We start from the raw sequence: 19,493 nt of genomic DNA, 5'->3' as shown, positions 1-19,493 counted from the left end.
CTGTTGTTAGTAGGGTTTTTAAACATTTATAAAAGGAGATAAGATACAATAACAACCAGATATTGTTTGGTTTAAATAATTATCAACATATTAATATGATGTTTTTCTATCACCCTCTAATGTTTTATTTCTTGGCTGCTGTGGGTAAAATTGCAATATTTACAGAATCTCTTGCCTGGCCTTAGTGAATGTCCATGTCCATAGGTGTTTCCAAGGGGTGGAGAGAAGTAGGGCATCTCCACATCAATAGGTGAATACAAAGGGAATGGGGAGTGAACATGCAACAGACCAAAGAGGTTTGGTGGGGTTCTTTTGCAGGAGAGGTGCCTTCAGCCCTGGAGATGGTAGAGGAGATGTCAGGAGAGGATGACAGGGTGGGGCTGAGGGCCAAACTATTGCTGAGGCTTCTGCTAGAGGCACCAGCCCCTCCTGTATGAAGTTTCCAGGTTATAATAAAGAAAATAAAAATGCAACAATCAAGGGCACCTCAGGGAGAGGAGCAGCTTCCTCTCAAGGTTGTGGAGCCCTCCATGCTCTACCAGGGATGAGCTGGTGGACGTGAGCATCTGATTTCCACAGAAGCCGTCAGACCCTCTGCCTCCGTGGCTTTTGTGTCTCTGGGATATGGGGGTGGAAAGCATTGATGCGTTGGGTTCTGAAATGGGTAGACTGGTTTCCCTGATGATGCATCCTTTCCTCTGACAGTGGTTGCAAAGTGCCTGTCGCACCTCATGGTGTCAGGTGCATCTGTACTGACTGACAGTAGCCATCAGGGCAGTTTGACCTAATCAGGGTGTTTTACCATACTTACTCACAGGCTGAAAAACGTATCCAGAGCTCCAGCAGATGTTATGAGAGTTGGGCATGTAAAATATCATTTATAATATGGGCCCACACGGCACCAATGAGGAGTTATCCACCATATGAATGAGAAATCTGGTAATCCGTACATTTCCATCATCTCTCTTTGGGACCCTAGTGACTTTTTGTGCCCCCACATAGGACAACCCATAAGTGAGGCTAGTCCTACTTTAACAGATCTGGGGAGGTTGAAATAATAAGAGCATGGAAGGAAGTATGGACTACAACTGAAAGGAGAGGTGCAAAAGGCCCTGTGAAGGTCTCGAGGCCCAAGGTTTGAGTTGATTTGATACAGGCCACGGTAGTGAAAGAAAAACTTGATGGAGAGCCCAATAGGATCTTGTTATAACTGTGTCACCAATGAAAGCCAGAGCAGCAGTTCCAGCTGCTGAGGTACAGGACGTGGAAACTGGAGCCAAAGCTTCATGCCCAGCCTATGTCCCTGCAAAACTTCCTGGGGGGCAGTACTCAGGATTCTCCTGGGCCTTCACCCCCACAGGAGGATGATTGGGCATTGTGGTTCAACTGAAGGGGAGGGTCAAGGTCCCCACCTTCGGCGATATCATGTGGACCGGAGGCCACATGTTGAATTAGCGATTCATTTGTCCTTTGTGAATGTCAACGTGTCCTGGTGTTGGTGGACACAGGAGCTGAGTGTTCTCTGATTTATGGCAACCCTGAGTGTTTTCTCAGGACCCCTGCTGTGATAGATGGCTATGGGGGTAAGGCAATTAGAGGGCAGAGAGCCCAAATCCCATTGGGAATAGGGTGCTTACACCCAAAAGAGTACACTGTGTACATTTCTCCCATCTCTGAATCTATTTTGGGGGTAGATATCCAGCAGGGCCTGTGACTACAGACCACTGCAGGTGAGTTCAGGCTGTGGGTACGTGTGGTAAAGGCCAGTCTGAAGGGACATGCTAAGCACATACTTGCAGCTCTGCCTGTACCTTGGTGGGTGACGAATGTTAAGCAGTATAAATTGCCTGGGGGACACAAGGAATTTGGAGAAACTCTGAAGGATTTGGAGAAAGTAGGCATCATAAAGCCCACTCACGATCCATTTAATTCCTGGTGTGGACAGTGAAAAGTCCGATTGTTTCTGGCATATGACTGTGGATTACAGGGAATTAAATAAAGTCACACCCTCTTTGCATGCTGCTGTCCCCTCTATAGCAGCCCTTAAGGACCCACTCAGTCATGAACTAGGGACGAATCATTATGCTGTGGATCTTACTAATGCTTTCTTCTCTACTGATACAGTTCAGGAATGTCAGGAACAGTTTGCCTTCATGGGGGAGGCCGGCAGTGGACAATCACTGTCCTTCCACAGTAATCCTCCACAGTTCCACCATTTTTCACAGACTTGTAGCCCAGGACTTGGCCACATGGAGGAAACTGCAAACGGTGCAGCTGTATCACTACACTGATAATATTATGCTGACATCTGATTCTCTTGAAGATTTCGAAAGGGCAGTTTCTAGACTGCTGCAACATCTATAGGAGAAAGGATGGGCTGTGAGCAGCTTCATGGTCAGGTACCTGCTCTGTCAGTAAAGTTCTCCATGCTTTTCTTGTTGGGTAAAACTAAAGTTCTTCCTGAAGCAGTCATAGACAAGGTCCAGGCTTTCCCTATCCCTACCACGGTAGCAGTATTACATAAGTTTCTGGGTCTCTTGGTCTACTGGAGAGTATTTATCCTGCACTTGCACAAATTCTGAAGCCCTTATACCAGTTGGTATGAAAGGCGTCAGGTGGGACTGGGATGAGACATACGCAGTTGCTGCTTTTATTGCTGCTAAGTGAGCAGTGAACGCTGTAGAGGCCTTGAGTAATTTACTCATCAAGGCCCTGTGAGCTAGATGTTCATGTAACCAAAGATGGTTATGGATGGGGCCTTTGGCCATGGCTTGAATGGGCATGCCAACCAGTTGGGTTCCGGTCACAACTATGGAACGGAGAGGAGGTATGGTATACCGTGACAGAGAAGCCACTGACTGCTCTGAACCACACCTTGCTGGCTATAGATCTCATCCCTGGAACAGCTCTGACCAAAGAAGTCACCACCTATCTCGTGGTGGGAAGTGTGGGAGACTGGATCCAAAGGCCATGGGGTGGCATGCCCAAGATGCCTGCACTGTCCAAATGGGGTTCATATTTTCAGCAGCACAGCACCCTTTCCACTATCCCTTTCAGTGGAGAAATCCAACACCTATTTGGATCAGTGACATATACCAGTGGAAAATAGGAAGAACTTGCTTAAAAGTGATTGGTAGCAGACAGTTTTTATTGGGAAGGAAAAGCCCCTGTACCTGAAGGTGCTTGGTACACAGACAGCTCCAGTCATGGGCTGCCTTCAAAATGGAGGGCGGTGGCTTTCCATCCTCAGGTGGAGAAAATATGGATGGAGGACACAGAGGGCAAGTGCAGTCAGTGGGCCGAGTTGCAGGCAGTATGGCTCATCATCAGCAAGGAGCCCTCTGCTGTGGTTGTCTGCACTGACAGTTAGGCCGTCTTCAGTGCTTGACCCTGTGGTGACTGATATGGTACTATGACAACTGGGTGTTGGTCACCATCTGCTTCTGGAACAAGAGTTGTGACAAGACCTACTGGCCTCTGTTAGGACTAAGACAGTCACTCTATATCATGTGACTGCCCATTTGCCTTTGGCATTCCCAGGGACTGATGAAGCAGACCCTTGGCCAAAGTGAGTTGGCTAGAAGGAAAACGTGCTTTAGATGTAGCCCAATGGTTACATGAGCATTTATGCACATGGGGCAAAAGACAATGTGTGTTGTAGCCCATCGGTTGGGCTTGCTGTCGACCATTGGAGAGGTCAGCAGAGACTGGAAGGAGTGTCTTGTGTGCTCTAAGAGGGACTTACACCGAGTCCCACAGCAACATGGGATAATAGTAAAGGGGCCAATACCCCTTGTCAGGTGGCCAATAGACTATATTGGGCCTCTGTCCCATCGTTAACTCCCACAGGGCGGGGAGTGAAAGTCTGGTATACTAGACCAGGATGAGGTCCCATTCCTGCCACTGTCCTATCAAAGGACCAGTCTCTTGCATATCAGAAGTGTAGCGGTATGCCATGACTTGTGTGGACACAGCTACTGGACTATTGGTTGCTTTCCCACACATTGTGCAGATCAGCAAACCACCAACAGGGGCCTAGAGCACCTATTTGCAGCCTATGGCCAGTTGCAGGTGATTGAGAATGATCAAGGTACCCTCTTGACTGGACATGTGTTACAAGAATGGGTGCAGCAATTAGGCATAAAGTGGAAGTTTCATGTACCATATAACCCAACCTGGGCATCCTTGATAGAGTGGTAGAATAGTTTGTTGAAATCTTGCCTGAAGTCTGACACAAATAGTCTACAGGGCTTGTCAGTAACCAAACTACAACTTATGGACAGTGCAAAGACGTTTGAATGAGCAGCTCCCCAAACGAGCCTTAAGCCCTGTGGACATGCTAACACACATTGCTGCCTCTAATATGCAACTGTATATGCAAACTAAAGAGGAGTTATTGAAGCCAGGATTATGGCCAGCAGAGCACCATCCTATTGCCAGCCCAGCTGCATTAACTCTGGAGACTCTGTTGAGTGGATGTGACCCTCAACATTTTGGCACATGTGCTAGTGATGGCTCGCCCTTCTGGCACCTTGGGGAAAAGGTCTGGAAGCTGACCTTCTGTGTGTTCTTTGAGTAATGGCAGAGTGGCCCTCGAAGATGCTGGTAGTGTACCCAAAACATCCAGGAGTAAGAGCGTCTTATGGGGAAGTTTTGTTTTATCTTTATGGCCAATGCATGTACCTCCCATCACTCTATATATTGACCCATCTGTAACTCCCACAGGGAGGGCAATGAAAGTCTGGTACACCAGACCAGGACGAGGTCCCATTCCCGCTGCTGTCCTATCACAGGACCAGTCTCTTGCATGTGTTCTACCTGATGGACAAGATTTGCCTATGCTGCTGTCACTAAAACATGGATCTTTTCTCCCTTAAAGTTATTTTCTTCTGCAGTCCTTGTGGCCTGGATGTGCCCCCTGGTTACAGCTACCACATGATGATTGCTCTGAACTCCCTACCTGTTCAGCTACTGACTGCCTGTGGAATGGGCGAGCTATAGACTTGATCTGCATATGGCTTTGAACCTAGCTGAATCCTCTGGCTTGAGGGTTATCATGATTTTATTCCTGTTATTATATATCATAAGTCTGATTGTAGCACTCCAGTTTTCTTGCTCACGGTCCGCTGCTGAGGATAGGGAGTGAGTAGATTATGATGTGAAATTTCATGAGGGGTGGGCTGTGGGTAAAATTGCAATATTTCCAGGATCTCTCACCTTCCCTTAGTGAATCTCCATATCAGTAGGTGTTTTCAAGGGGTGAAGAGAAATAGTATATCTCCATATCAATAGGCGATTACATGGGGGAGTGAGAGCATATCCGAACTGGAGAGTTTGAGTGGGGTCCCTCTTTGCAGCTGGGTTGCCAGAGACAAGATTGAGCAGAAGTGGATGACTGCTTGTAAGCAATAAATGGGTTTCTCTTACTTTATTTCTTCCTTTGGCTAATTTAGGTCTCAAAGGTTATTTGCCCCATGCTGGGAACTTATTTCCCCCTGGGAGTTACCTGTGTGAAATTGTGTATCTTTTTTGTTGTTATGATTGAGGATTAGGTAGGAGTTTATTGTCTTGATATTTCACACAGTGTATTACACCAGCTAATGCATTAAAAACTAACATGTTCTTAATTTTTATGTATTAATTGATAATGAATTTTTAAAAAGACATAATAACTTGGTTTCATTACAAAATGTCAAAATTCACACTAACAGCTCTTGTTTAAAACAGATACAATACAGTTTTCACATAGGAATTATGAGTGTTTTTTGTAAAAGACACTGAAAATAAAAACTTCATTGTGCTTACATTTTCCTCAATCAAATACAACCATGTGTTTTTTTAATCAAAATTAGTTCTCAAAGCTAAAATTTATTTGCATCTTTTTGTTCTCAGTTGCACAAAATGTCACTCTAATATGCAGTTTGAAGATGCATATTGTTCTCAGTTGCACAAAATGTCACTCTAATATGCAGTTTGAAGATACATAGATCTTTCTGTTTTTCATCACCAAAAATTATGAAATTTTCCTCACAAAGGATTGTGACTGTTATAGACCTACTGAGTATTTTCTCATGCTGCCTACATAAAAAAAGAAAAAAGCATTTCTGAGAATAAGTTAGTATTCTCTTAGGTTTTGGAGGTCTTAATATTCTGAGTTCCCTGGACTGAGAGAGCTTTTTACATTAATGAAGTTAGTAGTTTCTTTTATTTGCAAACTTACAACTTAATGAATAAACAAAAAGATCCATGGAGACAGAGATTCAGTAGAATCACTATGGAATCTTGAGTGTCCTACTCTTGGTAAAATGTCTGAAACATGCAGCTCTGAGGATGAATATAAATCGTAATGAATATCCTTAGAGGGTAAAAATGTAGAAAGAAAATACCCAGCTTAGAGATGGCAGCACAGTCAACAGGAATGAGACAATGCACTACCCTACATCATTTTGATTTGTGTTTCTATTTTCTACTCCGAGCATCAGATGACTGATTTTGTCTTCTATTCACCTATGATGTGAAAAATAAAAGTATTTAAAAAATTTGTCACATAAAATGAAGTTTTTTGATTACAGATTCAATTTACTTAATAGAAATCAGTCTTTTCAGACTTTCTATTTCTCTCTGGTTTAGTCTTGGAAAATTGCTTGTCTTTTTCTAAGAATAAATCCTTTTCTCCAAGTTGTCCAATTTATTGGCATTAATTTTTCATATTAGTCTCTTATAATAATTTATATTTCTGTGGTATCATTTGTAACTTCCCTTTTATTTCTGGTTTTGAGTCCTCTTTTTTTCTTAATGAGTCTAGCTAAAGGTTTTTCAATTTTGCTTATATTTTCAAAGGACCAACTCTGAGTTTCGATGATCTTTGTTGTTTTTTAGTCTCTACTTTGTTTATTTCTGATCTGAGCTTTATTATTTCCTTTCTTTATCTAACTTCAAGCTTTGTTCTTTTTCTGCTTCCTTTAGATGTGGTATCAATTTGTTTTTTAAGATATTTCTTAATTCTTAAGTTAGACCTTGTATTGCAACAAACTTCCCTCTTAGATCTGCTTTTGCTGCATACCAAAGAATTTGAACCATTGTTTTTATTTTCATTATTTGCTAATACTTTTTGAATTTTCCCCTACAATTTCTTTGTTGACCTATCAGTAGTTCAGTAGTGTGCTGTTTAGCCAACGCATTTGTGATTTTTCCATTATTTTTCTTGTAACTGATTTCTAGTTTCATACCACTGTGCTTGGAAAACATGCTTAATATAATCTCAATGTTCTTAATTTATTGAGGCTTGTTTTGTAGCCTAACATGATCTCTCCTGGATCATGTTCAGTGAGCACTTGAAAAGTATTGGTATTCTGCTGTTTTGGGACATGTCTGCATATCTAGTAAGTCCATTTGATCTAATGTATGCTTCAAAGCAACTGTTTTCTTTCTTTTACATATGTAATATATATTTTATTAAAGAATACTTGATATATAATATTATATTGGCTGCAAGTATACAACATAGTGATTCAACAGTTATCTACATTATTAAATCTCACTAGTGTAGTTACTGTCAACATAGAACTATGTTACAGAACTATTGACTTTGCTCTCTATTCCCTATGATTTTCCTCCCCATGACTAATTTACATTATGATTGAGCTTTGTACCTCTTTATCTCCTTCACCTATTTTTCCCACTCACCTCGACCCCTTCCCCGTGGTAACCGCTAGTCACTTGTCAGTGCCCATGAGTCTACTGCTGCTCTGTTCATTTTATTTTGTTTTGTTTTTATTCTCCACATATAAGTGAAATCATATGGTATTTGTCTTTCTCCTCCTGGCTTAAATCACTGAGAATAATATCCTCTAGGTCCATCCAGGTTATTGCAAATAAAGTCACAGTTTTCTTACTGATTTTCTGTCTGAAAGACCTATACAGTGATGTAAAGTTGGGTGGTAAAGTTCTGTACTATTGTTATATTACTCTCAATTACTCCCTTTTTGTCTGTGAATATTTGTTTTATATATTATGTGTTTCTTAGCTGTGTACATATAAACAATTGTTATACCTTCTTGTTTGTTTCTATTTTTTGCTTATTTTTACTTAGATTTTTTCATTTTTCATTGTTCTTTTAAAAGAACTCCTTGTAAACTTTAGAAACCATCTCACTGTCTGTCAGGGTTATACAATTCAACAGTATTTTTTCACTTATAAAAATTTTAGTGATGTCTTGTCAGTCAAAATGGTTAATGTACATATTGTTAACTGGGTACCTTTTCTTTTGTCACTTTTTCATTTTAAATTCTTAAGTAGGATAATTTCTGATTCCTTTATGTTATTGCGGTATCATATGTTTTTAGTAAGGTTTTACTTGTTTATTTTATTTATTTAAGTTCATATGTACTTGCATGTATTAATGTTCATGAGTATTTCACATCAACAAATACATGCATATTGAATTGGTTTACTTTGGAGATGGCACTGAGAATTTCACAACAGCTCTTGGAGTAACTGAAGGAGGAGTGGCAAATACCACACATTCAAGAAGAGGAATGACTTGGGTCAATGAGGAAATTCCTTCCCTTTTTACAAAAAATTGAGGTATAGTTGATGTACAATCTTATATTAGTTTCAAGTATGCAACACAGGGGCTCAGCAGTCACCCATGACTAGTCCAGCTACGATGTGTCAACATAGAAGATGTTACAGAATCACTGACTATATTTTCTATGCTTTACTACCATCCCCGTGAACAACCTACATTATGATTGAGTATTTTTGTACCCCTTTATCCCTGCCTGCTTCCCCCAATTACCCCAACCCCTTTCTGATGGTAACTACCAGTTACTTCTCAGTATCATGAGTCTACTGCTGTTTTGTTCATTCTGTTTTGTCTTTTTTTATATTTCCAAAATATGTAAAATCATATGGTATTTGTCTTTCTTCACGTGGCAGTCACTTTTAAATGAACAGCTGCCTATACTCTGCTTGTTCTGGCTCAGCACCTGGAAGGCTTCTACCACCTGGACCTCCAGAGTGAGAGTCAACCCTCCCCTCTGGCCCACAGAAGTCCCACAGGCTGAGCCTTATATAAGGCATTAGTTTTGTACTCATCCCCTTGCCTGATTTTGGGTGCATAAAAAGTAAAACTATCACTTCTGTGTTTTCTTTTGTGACTTAAGGTTATTTAAAAAACATAATTTTCCTACAGAACTAAAGTTTTCCCACTTTTGCATAACTAGCAAAATAAATCTTCGTATAAAATAAGAGCTATTTGTTAATCTATACTTTCATGATCCAAGCTGTTCTACTGATCATTTTATGCTCTCCTATGCCAACACCAAATTTGATATCATTGATTAAGATAAGTATTGGTATTATATAAACAAGTTTCTATTCAGTAATATTCATTTTTCACATATGTGTTGTACATTCATGGGATTTATTTCTTCCACAGTAACTCGGAGATAATTTATGAAATTAGAAAAATGTAAAGAGCTGATTCTAATTATAGAGTTTTGTTACATTTATATATTGAGTGGGCAAATTTATATTTATAATATATGTTGTATCCGTGTGGTGATTTATTCTCTGGCAGTCATATTGATAGCTTTGATGTGTAGGGGCTTATTTTGCTAGTTATGTAAATATGGGAAAATTTTAGTTTAATAGGAAAACTGCTTTTTATTTAATAATTGCTTTAGATACCAAAAAAAGCTGAAATGAGAAAATTTTACTTTATATTAACACACAAACAAAATAAATATTGTCAACCTACGTTTGTTTGAGTATGTTCTTTAGTCATCAAGTTACTTAATTTTCTTATTAGGTGTATTGATTTCCTGTTAGGTTTTGTTGTTTTCTAGGTACATAATGGTGTTGTCAGGAGGCAAATAACATATTTCATTGACTCCATTTAAATGCATGTCATAATTTTATGTATTTTAATGTAAAAACATTGCCAGTTAAAATATACACAACATTAAGATTGCCACTCATAAGGCACATCTATATTTCAAAAGATCTAAAAATTTGAAAAGAAATGGCTTGCAGATTCTTTAAATAGAGTAGCTTCATAACTTCATTCTGATAATAATCTCAACTATTTTATTGTATATATCACTGTATTTTAAATATTGCAGTGGGATGTGGAATACCAGTGATAAAAGCGAGCATCTTTATTTGTTTCTTGATTTTAATTAGGTACAGGTGTTTTATTGTTTAATATAGCTGTGTAAATTGTGTTTCTTTATATTTTTAATCTCATTTTAATAGCTAATCAAATTCTTATTTTATTTGAAATTTTTAGGATCAGTTGCTGATTTTTATGCATTGATAGTTTGAGCCTATTAATCAAACTCTTATAATGTTCTTTCCTTAATTTGTTATTACAATAAAATCAGGCTGAAATTCATATATATACATATATACATGTATATATATATTTACATACAAATATGTATACATTTATCTATCATCTGTCACCTGCCTTTAATCTATAATTTATCAATCTATATGATCTATCTTTGCCCCTGTATAATTAGAGTAAATCTTAACTGATCATAGAGTAAGTTTTGGCTACTTGTTGGGCTCTGCTGAAGCAGTCCCCCACACTCATCAGGGAACTTTAATAGTTTGCCTTATAATGTCTTAATGGCAGTTTTGTTACAACATTAAGATGTCTTCATACAATTCATTGGGGAGAATTTTTTTTATTGTTTGGGTAACTGAAGTCATGATGAGATTCCCTGTTGTTTACATGGTTCACTGTAAAGAAGTCTGGTCCTTTTGCCTCATGAATCTTTAGTCTTCTCTTCCCAAATATATGGAAATTGATGTTTAAGTTTTCCACATCTTGATGAATTTTTAAAAGCTTGTTCATTGGCTGAAGATCTACCTATTTTGTTGTTGTTGTGGAATCATGATAGTACATCCATCCATAAAGTTATTCTAATTTCTACTGAACTGGTGTTTATGTCTTCTTTCTGATTTTTAAGCTTGAATATGTTGCCCTTTGTTCGTATTCATTCATGTTTGATAGAAATTTATCAATTTTCTTGAAAGTTTTAAAAGAATCAACTTTTAGATTTTCTATATTTTAAAATTTAATTTTCTATCATTAGTAAAATCTATATCCTACATACTTTGGATTAATTTTATGGGTTTTAAAAATTTTATAATGAGCAGTAATTGCTTTAATTTTGGTTCTATTGTTTTATAAAATAATTAGATACATTAATGTTTGCATAATTTTTTATTCCTTCTGTGTATAGCTTTTTTATGTTTTATATGCATTGTTACGAAGTATCTCTATCTCATTCCATATGTATTTTCTTACTTCCAGAGATTTATATTTGTATTCATTTTTTAATTCTTTATTTGTAGCATTAGTAAATTGTTTTTATACAATTTGGAGTATAAAGCCCCATTTTAAATAGACAGTAGTACATCATGATGTTTCCCGCTTTCTCATCCACAGTTTGTAATTCAAGAAGAACAGAAGACCTTCTTAAGGAAATTGTTTTTTCATGAAAGTGGGCAGTTCTTTCCCCCTAAATCACACTTTTAAAGTCTTGAATTTATTTTATTCTATTAGTTTTATGTGCTTTCACCACGTGGATCCTGACACTTCACCTCCCACCTCCATATGGACATTCAGCTCAAGTCCCTGTAACCCATAAGTCAACAACTTGCTCCTCCCCATGGTTTCCTTTCTTGGGAATCCACAGATTGTAGATGAGGCTATTTATCCTCATTTCTAATAATTCTGTTTCTGATACCTTATGATTGCCTACATTTTAACCTTTATGCTTACCTGTATATTCAAAAGAATATTTGTGAGATTTTATCTAGCATATTTTTTTTGTGCGTTTTTCTGGACCATTAGAGGTACCACTATCTTCTCTCTCAATGGTTCCTAATGCCCTCATTTATTCCGTTCAGTATTTTATCATAAAATTTCAATTCTTATTTGACTATTTGTACTATTTTATGAACATTTGAGTGATCATTTACTTATTTCACTAATAAGTTACCAGTGTCATGAGAAACTGTTTTTTGTTATGTTATAAAATTAAGTTACATGGGGTCATGTATATCTAAAATGAATTTACACCAAGTATGCATCCATTTTCTTTACTGAGACAAATCTCCTACAAGAGGTGGATTAAAAAGCAAAGGAAAGAAATGAGTTGAATAAGATACAATGTAAGTAAGTCTAAAGAGGAAATGAGGAGTATAACAATTGAAATATTGATTATTAAAAGATAAATGTAATAAACTTCAATAGAAAGGTTTGAAAGACAATCACCTTTTATTTTAACTCTATTTATTCAGTGCTATTTTATTTTTTTAAGAATGACACAATTCTTTTGATTGAGTCCTCGAAGGCTTTCTTTACTTGCTTATTTCTCAGTGTATAAATAAATGACTTTAGGGTAGGTGAAATGGAAGAAATGAGCAGTGAAACCACTTTGTTAATAGTCACTTCTTCTTTGGATGCAGGATTCATGTAAATGAACATGCAGGTGCCATAGGTGATGGAAACTACAACCATGTGGGAAAAACAGGTGGAAAAGGCCTTTTTCTTTGCTGGACAGAAGGAAATCCTAAAATTGTCTTGGTAATATAAACATAGGACAGAACTATACATATAAGGGTCACAATAAGGGTCAGCAGAGCACAAAGTAAAACAGTTTGTTCCATGAGCCATGTGTCTGAACATGATATCTTCATCAGGGGAGAGGCGTCACAGAGAAAATGATCAATGACATTTGAGTCACAGAATTTCAGATTTAGCCCCAGACTAAGTGGGGAGGTTATTACTAACAATCCAGCCAGCCAACAGCAAAAAACAAGTCTCTTGCAAGCCCTGCTGCTCATGATGGTCACACAATGCAATGGTTTGCAAATGGCCACATGGCGGTCATAGGACATAGCAGCCAGCAGAAAAAATTCTGTTACTGCAAAGAGGTCAGTAAAAAACACTTGAACAACACAAGCATTATAGGCAATGATCTTGTCACCTGTTGCTATGTCATACAAGTACCTGGGAATGCAAGCAGCTGTGAATGAGATCTCTAAGAAGGAGAAATTTTGCAAAAAAAAGTACATGGCTGTCTTAAGGTGGGGGATCCACAAAGGTGAGTGTGAGGATGGTCAGGTTTCCAGTTACACTCGGTGTGTAGGTGAGAAATAGAAAGACAAAAATCCGGACCTGCAGGTCAGGGTCATCTGTCAGTCCCAGCAGAATGAATGTTGTTGCTGTATAGCTTTTCATCACTAGTGGCTTCTGTCCAATCTGCATGCCCAACAATTCAGAGAGATCATTATACAGGTTATATTATCTGTGTAAAATTTGATTGTATCAGTATTATCGTCACTATATTTTCACATATATTAAATCGTACTATGGATATAACTAAGTTTATCTGCTACTTTGGTGTGCTTTTATGGGTAGCGAAAAATATCATTTGACTCCTCCAAATTCTTCCCTATTCAGAGCTAAATTTAAAAATCACCATATTGTTATACTTTTGGTTAACAGTTCAGTCTTAGTGAAAATGATTATACATGATATGTAAGTAGACTTATTCTAGAGTCTTGATCAGAACTTGGAGCTTCTATTCCTTCTTTTTTTTATCTTCCATTTTTCCTCTCAGATAAGTGTATTTTTTCTTATGAGCAATGCTAAACCTTAATGGACCACATGGACTCTTCCTTCATCTTCCTTCTATATTTCTCTTTCAGTGTGCAAGCTGTTATGCAGAATATACTGAAAAATTCACTTAAAAATTACCCATATGGTATTTTTCTTTTATCTTTTTGCCTGTTTCAATTCCTTGGACCTATTATTTCCTGTTCACTTCTGACTATACACTTTGTCACTGTTTTTTGCACAATTCCTATAACTTTATATTACATCTGTCACTTAATGAACACTTAATTTCTGTTTCTAGTAAGGAGTAATTTCTGGCATATTGAATTGACTACCAAACATATCTACTTATATATTGAACCACCTACCAAACATATCTGCTTGTATGCATCACGTGCATGACCACCTCAATGTTCTTAAAACAGAAGTCATGGTTTTCCCGTGGTAGGTCACCTTCCCTCTTATCCTGTGTGCTTACCAGGCTCCATTTGTCGACCATGTGTTCTGTGGCAGGTATCACAGTGAACACTTCTCTTGTGTACTTTATCCTATATTCCCCAAACATCATTGTTTTTTAGGTGAAGCATCACTTCCCCTGGGAAGGTTTCTGCGATTCTGATGACTATCTTAGCCAACACACCCAGTCCTGGGCTCCAATAACAAAGCTTGCCACTACATCATGTTTAGCCATAAAATGTGTTTTTTGGGATTATGTCTCTCTCACTGTGACAGTAATGACAATACAGTCCCATGTATATTGTCAATGTCTAAAGAATACTTCCTGAATAAATTTACATATCCTGACTTTACCTAGCATGCACAAAGATACTTTCTTCATATTTGGACTTAAATTCATATTGCTCTTTCACTGAATATGTTTATTGAATTTTCTTATTTCTGACTCTATTACTAGAAAATTGTGTGTTTCTTTGCTGTTTTTAAACAAAGAGCTATTTTTATTAAGTCACATTGTGAAGTGATCTTTACAATTGTGACAAGAGTTGCAATTGCTTTCTCTTCCTTGGTTTTTCTTAAAAGTAATTGTGTTTTTATTGACTGTGTCTCCATTCTTACAGTTAAATACAGAGATAATGGATTTTTGATGCTGAGTTCATGCCAAAAACTGCTCCACAGTAACTTCCTCAGGCATCAAGAATTAGTTTTATAGTGGGGGTTTGAAAGTTTTAATTTTCAAATAGTGTTTCAGTGCTTGTAATCCTCTACTTGCAGTCCACTTACTCTCCTGTCATTCTTTCTCCTATCTCTCAAGTTGCATATGCATCACTACATCATCTTACTCAAATCAACCTTCTATGGGCATAGGCATTGCTCAAAGCTCAATTTTTTTTTTTACAATACATTACACAGTATTATAAGGTGCAATTCAATAAACTAATTGACAATGACATATAACCACTGCTTTCTGTTTATCTTACAATGACTATTTGAAAGGAGGCAGAGATTTCTAGTGAATGATGTTATACAGCCTGTCTTTTGCAGTGATGAAGGAAGAAATAGAAACACATGTGCATACATGCACAAATACACTCATACACATGCAATGGGTGCTTGTCTTTTGCAACTGGAGGTTGATGATGTAACTGACATAGTTTCTGGGTATTCCTTATATCAGGATTCCTAATTATATACCCACCTATTTACTCTTACGACATCTCATGTACATTTTAGAGGCTTTACAAAGTATCTGGGTTATAACATATATCTCATTTATCTGATTATGATGTCGGTAGGCGAAATCTTTTTCTCTCAGAGAAAAATGTAGCTAAAATTTCACAAAGGAAAATATTATTAATATTGCAAAACTTTTCATACTTTTCTCTCAGTCAATGGTAACTTCAGCAAGTTGTTTAAATACAGTAATTCTTAAAGGAACTTAGCTAAAATTGGTAAGTTTGATAAATTCTCGTGTGAATTTCTTTTCACTTTTGCTTATATACTCATGTTCTCACTCACAGGTTCTCTGAACCAAATAAACCTCTCTGATACCAAAAAATGGTCCCCAACAAATTAGATTGATTTTCTCATGAAAGTCAAAGAATATTTTCTTACAAGAGATAAACATGATCCTAATGGCAGTGGAATGCAGAAACCCTCTTTTCTTTGAAAGAGCCGGCATTTCAGTAACTTCGTAGAGGGACAGAGGTTTGAGCAATACAAACTTCGACTTTTTTTTTGTAGTTTGCTCCAGCTGCAGATTAATGAATAAACAAGAGGTCCTCGGTGATTTACACTCAAAAGTCGTCAATGAATCTTCGCAGTAATTATATTTGGAAAAAGCAAAATAAATAACAAAGACTGTTCTGGGCCAAAGTCCTCAGAGAAAAGAGGAGAACTAACAGGTTATTTCATTTTCTTATTTTTCTTAATGCTTTATTGAACGAAAATCAACGTACAAAGCTTGCAAATAGTTAAAGTGTATGATTCGGTAGGTTTTGACGTATGTACACTCATCTGAGAACAGTAACACAGAGGAGTGAACATGCCCATCACTCCCAAAGGGTCCTTGCTCATCCTCGTTCATCCCCGTGGCCCCCTGTGACCTCGCGCTCTGCACTCCTCCGTTTCTAGTCAAACCCTCATACACTTTCTGCCACTAGAGATTAGTTTGTTTTCTTGTAGAAGTTTAAATAATACAGTAATGCAGGGATTTTCTTGGGGGGTGGGTGTCTGGTTTCTATCAGTAAATGTGGATTTAAATTTATACTTGCTTTCATGTGTGTCAATAGTTCGTTCCTTTTTCTTCTGAGTAGTATGCCGATGTTAGTGGACCTATGAGGTCTTCCCAGTTTGTGACTATTACAAATAAAGCTTCTATGAAAAGTCGTGTATTGGATTTGTATGCAAATATTCTGTCATTTCTCTTGGGTAAATATTTGGGATGAAATGAAACGGTTAGTTGATAAGTGAGGTGTACCTCTGACTTTTAAAGAACCTGTCAAACTATTTTCCAATGGGCCTTTAGCATTTCACATTCCCATTATCAGTGTAGGAGAGTTTCAGTTGTTACACAAAAATGCCAAACCTTCACATGATCAATTTTTAATTTTAGCATTCTAGAAGGTATGTCGAGGCATGTCATTCTTGTTTAGATTTACAATCCCCTAATGACATACGATGTTGGGCATCTTTTCATATGTTTCTTTGACATTTGCATATCTTGTTTAGTGTGGAATTTGGTAGATCTCTTGCCCGTCTTTTAAATTGAGTTTTCCTATTGTTGAGTAGTAAGAGTTCTTTTTCTGGACAAGGTCCCTTACCAGACATATGATTTTAAGATGTTTTCTCTAGCAGTGCGGGTTTTCCTGTTTCTGAATGGTGTCCTTTGGGCAAAAGACATAATTAACTTGGATGAAGTCAAATGACCTCTTACCTTGTACTTTGGAACAAAATCTAAGGAACCAAAATCTAAGCAAAGATTTTTATTTTCTTCTAAGAGTAGCTTTCACTTTTAGTTCCCTAATTAATTTGAGTATTAATTTGTTATTGCATGAGAAAGATGCCTAAATTCACTCTTTTGCATGTGGATATGTGGTTGTCTAGTACTGTTTGTTGAAAATGGTATTCTTTTCCTGGTGAATTTGTCTTGGCACCCTTCTTATAAACTAGTTTATCATTATAGTGGGTTGAATAGTCCCTAAAAAGTACTAAGTACTAACCCACAGATCTTGTAATTATGAGCTTGTATAGAAAAGTGTCTTTGCAGATGTAATTGAGCTAAAAGTTTTGAGGAGGCCCTAAATTGGTGACTGGTGTCCTTATAGAAAGGAAAGAATACACAAAAATATACAGGGAAGAAATTCATGTGAAATGGAGGCAGAGATTAGAATCATGATGCCACGAACCAAGGAATTTCAGGGGCCTTCAGAAACTTAAGGAGATGTGGGAGGATTCTCACCTTTTTTTTTCATTGTTTTTGGGACAGTCTTTGTGTGGGGAGGCTTTCTGGTTATTAGACAGTGTTTTGGAAAAAACTAAATTCGGTGAGAAGAAACACTATAGGCAGAGAAACTAATGAACAGGGTCACTGGAAGGTTTAGAAAAGCACAGAAGAAAGATCTGATGGAAAGATTATCTGCATGATGTTCCTGGGGGACGTTTGAGATATTCATGGTGACTATATTACTTATACTACTTAGAGAACAATCATTCCTGGTTTGTTCCTAAATCCTTGATTGTGTCTTCAGCTTTATATAATTTTGTATTATTGTAGGACAATAAGAGAAGGGTCAGGAACCACCAGGGAACAGGCCACCAAACATTCTTTAGTACAAATTAAGTGTTGGGAAAAGGAAAAATATTTGCCAAACACTTGATCTTTGAGTCACTTTTCTTTGCCCTAAGGGCCTTTGAAAACTTAAAGTGATCTGAATAAGCACTTTAAATGTTACTGATCTAACCGGTCAATTAAAAGACAATGATTATGAGTGAATTAAAAACAAGACTCCCATAAGGAACTTCATAATTTCTTCTGTTACATTCTTTTTTTCCTCTGTGTGTTCCTAAGAGATTCTCCACAAGAAAACAACTTTAAATACAGACTCAGAATAAAAGGAAAGAGATCAACATTTATCATTCTAACACTAATTTTAAAAAAAGGTAGAACCCCTATTTTAATTTCTGCCTTAAGTATTATGATTTCCTTACATTTTCTTCGTTTGGTTTTGGTTTACTCTTCTTTTAGAGGTTTCCTACAGTGGAAGGCTCTTTTACAGATTTGAGCTCTTGCATTTTAAAAAAAAATAGGTGTGTTTATTGTGTGTACACATTTCTCTGTATGCACTGCTTGACTTTTCTGTGATTTCATTTTAATTCCCTTGTTTCCTTAACTGTAAGTTTTAATTATTTTCTTGGGTGTGCTGGGAGTTACAATGAACATCTTAACTTTTAACAAGCTAGTTCTGAATAGCCAAATTAATTTCAGTAGTAGGCAAAACTGTTCAAATGCTACAGTGTTCCATTTTCCTGTCTTGGTTTATTCCTATAAGTTTTGATATTTTATGCTTTTGCTCTCATTCATCTCAAAGTATTTTCTCAAAGTATTTTCTCATTTTTCATGTGATTTATTCTTTAATACATTGGCTGTTTAGGAATATCTTGTTTACTTTTCATATAGTTGTAAATTTCTCAAATTTTCTTCACTTATCGATTTAAATTGTATTATATTGTGGTTGGAGGTCATAATTTGTGTGATTTAAATCCTTTTCAATATAGTGATGCTTGTCTTATGGCTTAATATGTGATGTGTCCTAGGAAATTTCCATGTGCATTTGAGAAGAATGTGTATCTTGCTGTTTGGTGGAGTGTTCTATAGATGTGTATTAGGTCTCACTGGTTTATATTGTTGCTCATTATCTTCACTTGATAATCTTCTGCCTAGTTCTTCTATTTATTATTGAAAGTCAGTATTTAAGCTCCCCACAAATATTTTTTGAATATTGTTTCTTTTATTTTTGTCAGTTTTTGCTTCATGTCTTTGGGGCTCACTTGGTAGTTGAATATATATTAATAATTATTATATCTTTCTGAGTTTTATCATTATAAAATACTTTTCCTTGCTTCTAGTAACAATTTTTGTCATTTGTGTTTTTTTTGTCTGACATTAATATAGGCACTTCAGCATCTTTTGGTTGGCATCTATTTGTGAATCTTTTCCTTAAAACCTACTTAGGTTTTGAATCTAAAGTATGTGTCTTGTAGATAGTATAGAGTTAGATAATTTTGACAATGTATTCTGTGATTCTATACCTTTTCATTGAAGAGTTTATTCTATTTATATTAAATGTAGTACTGACAAGGTAGGATTTAGGTCTACCATTTAGCTAGTGTGTCT

The 19,493-nt window shown here is 36.9% G+C and overlaps 1 pseudogene; it reads right to left on the bottom strand.

Moving 5' to 3' along the window:
* Positions 1-12,526: 12,526 nt before the first annotated feature.
* Positions 12,527-13,708, bottom strand: LOC140843763 (olfactory receptor 6C2-like; annotated as a pseudogene).
* Positions 13,709-19,493: the final 5,785 nt, after the last annotated feature.

Source organism: Manis javanica, chromosome 10, assembly GCF_040802235.1.
Source record: "Manis javanica isolate MJ-LG chromosome 10, MJ_LKY, whole genome shotgun sequence".
NCBI classification, from domain to species: domain Eukaryota; kingdom Metazoa; phylum Chordata; class Mammalia; order Pholidota; family Manidae; genus Manis; species Manis javanica.
This window is presented reverse-complemented; position numbering and strand designations above follow the sequence as displayed.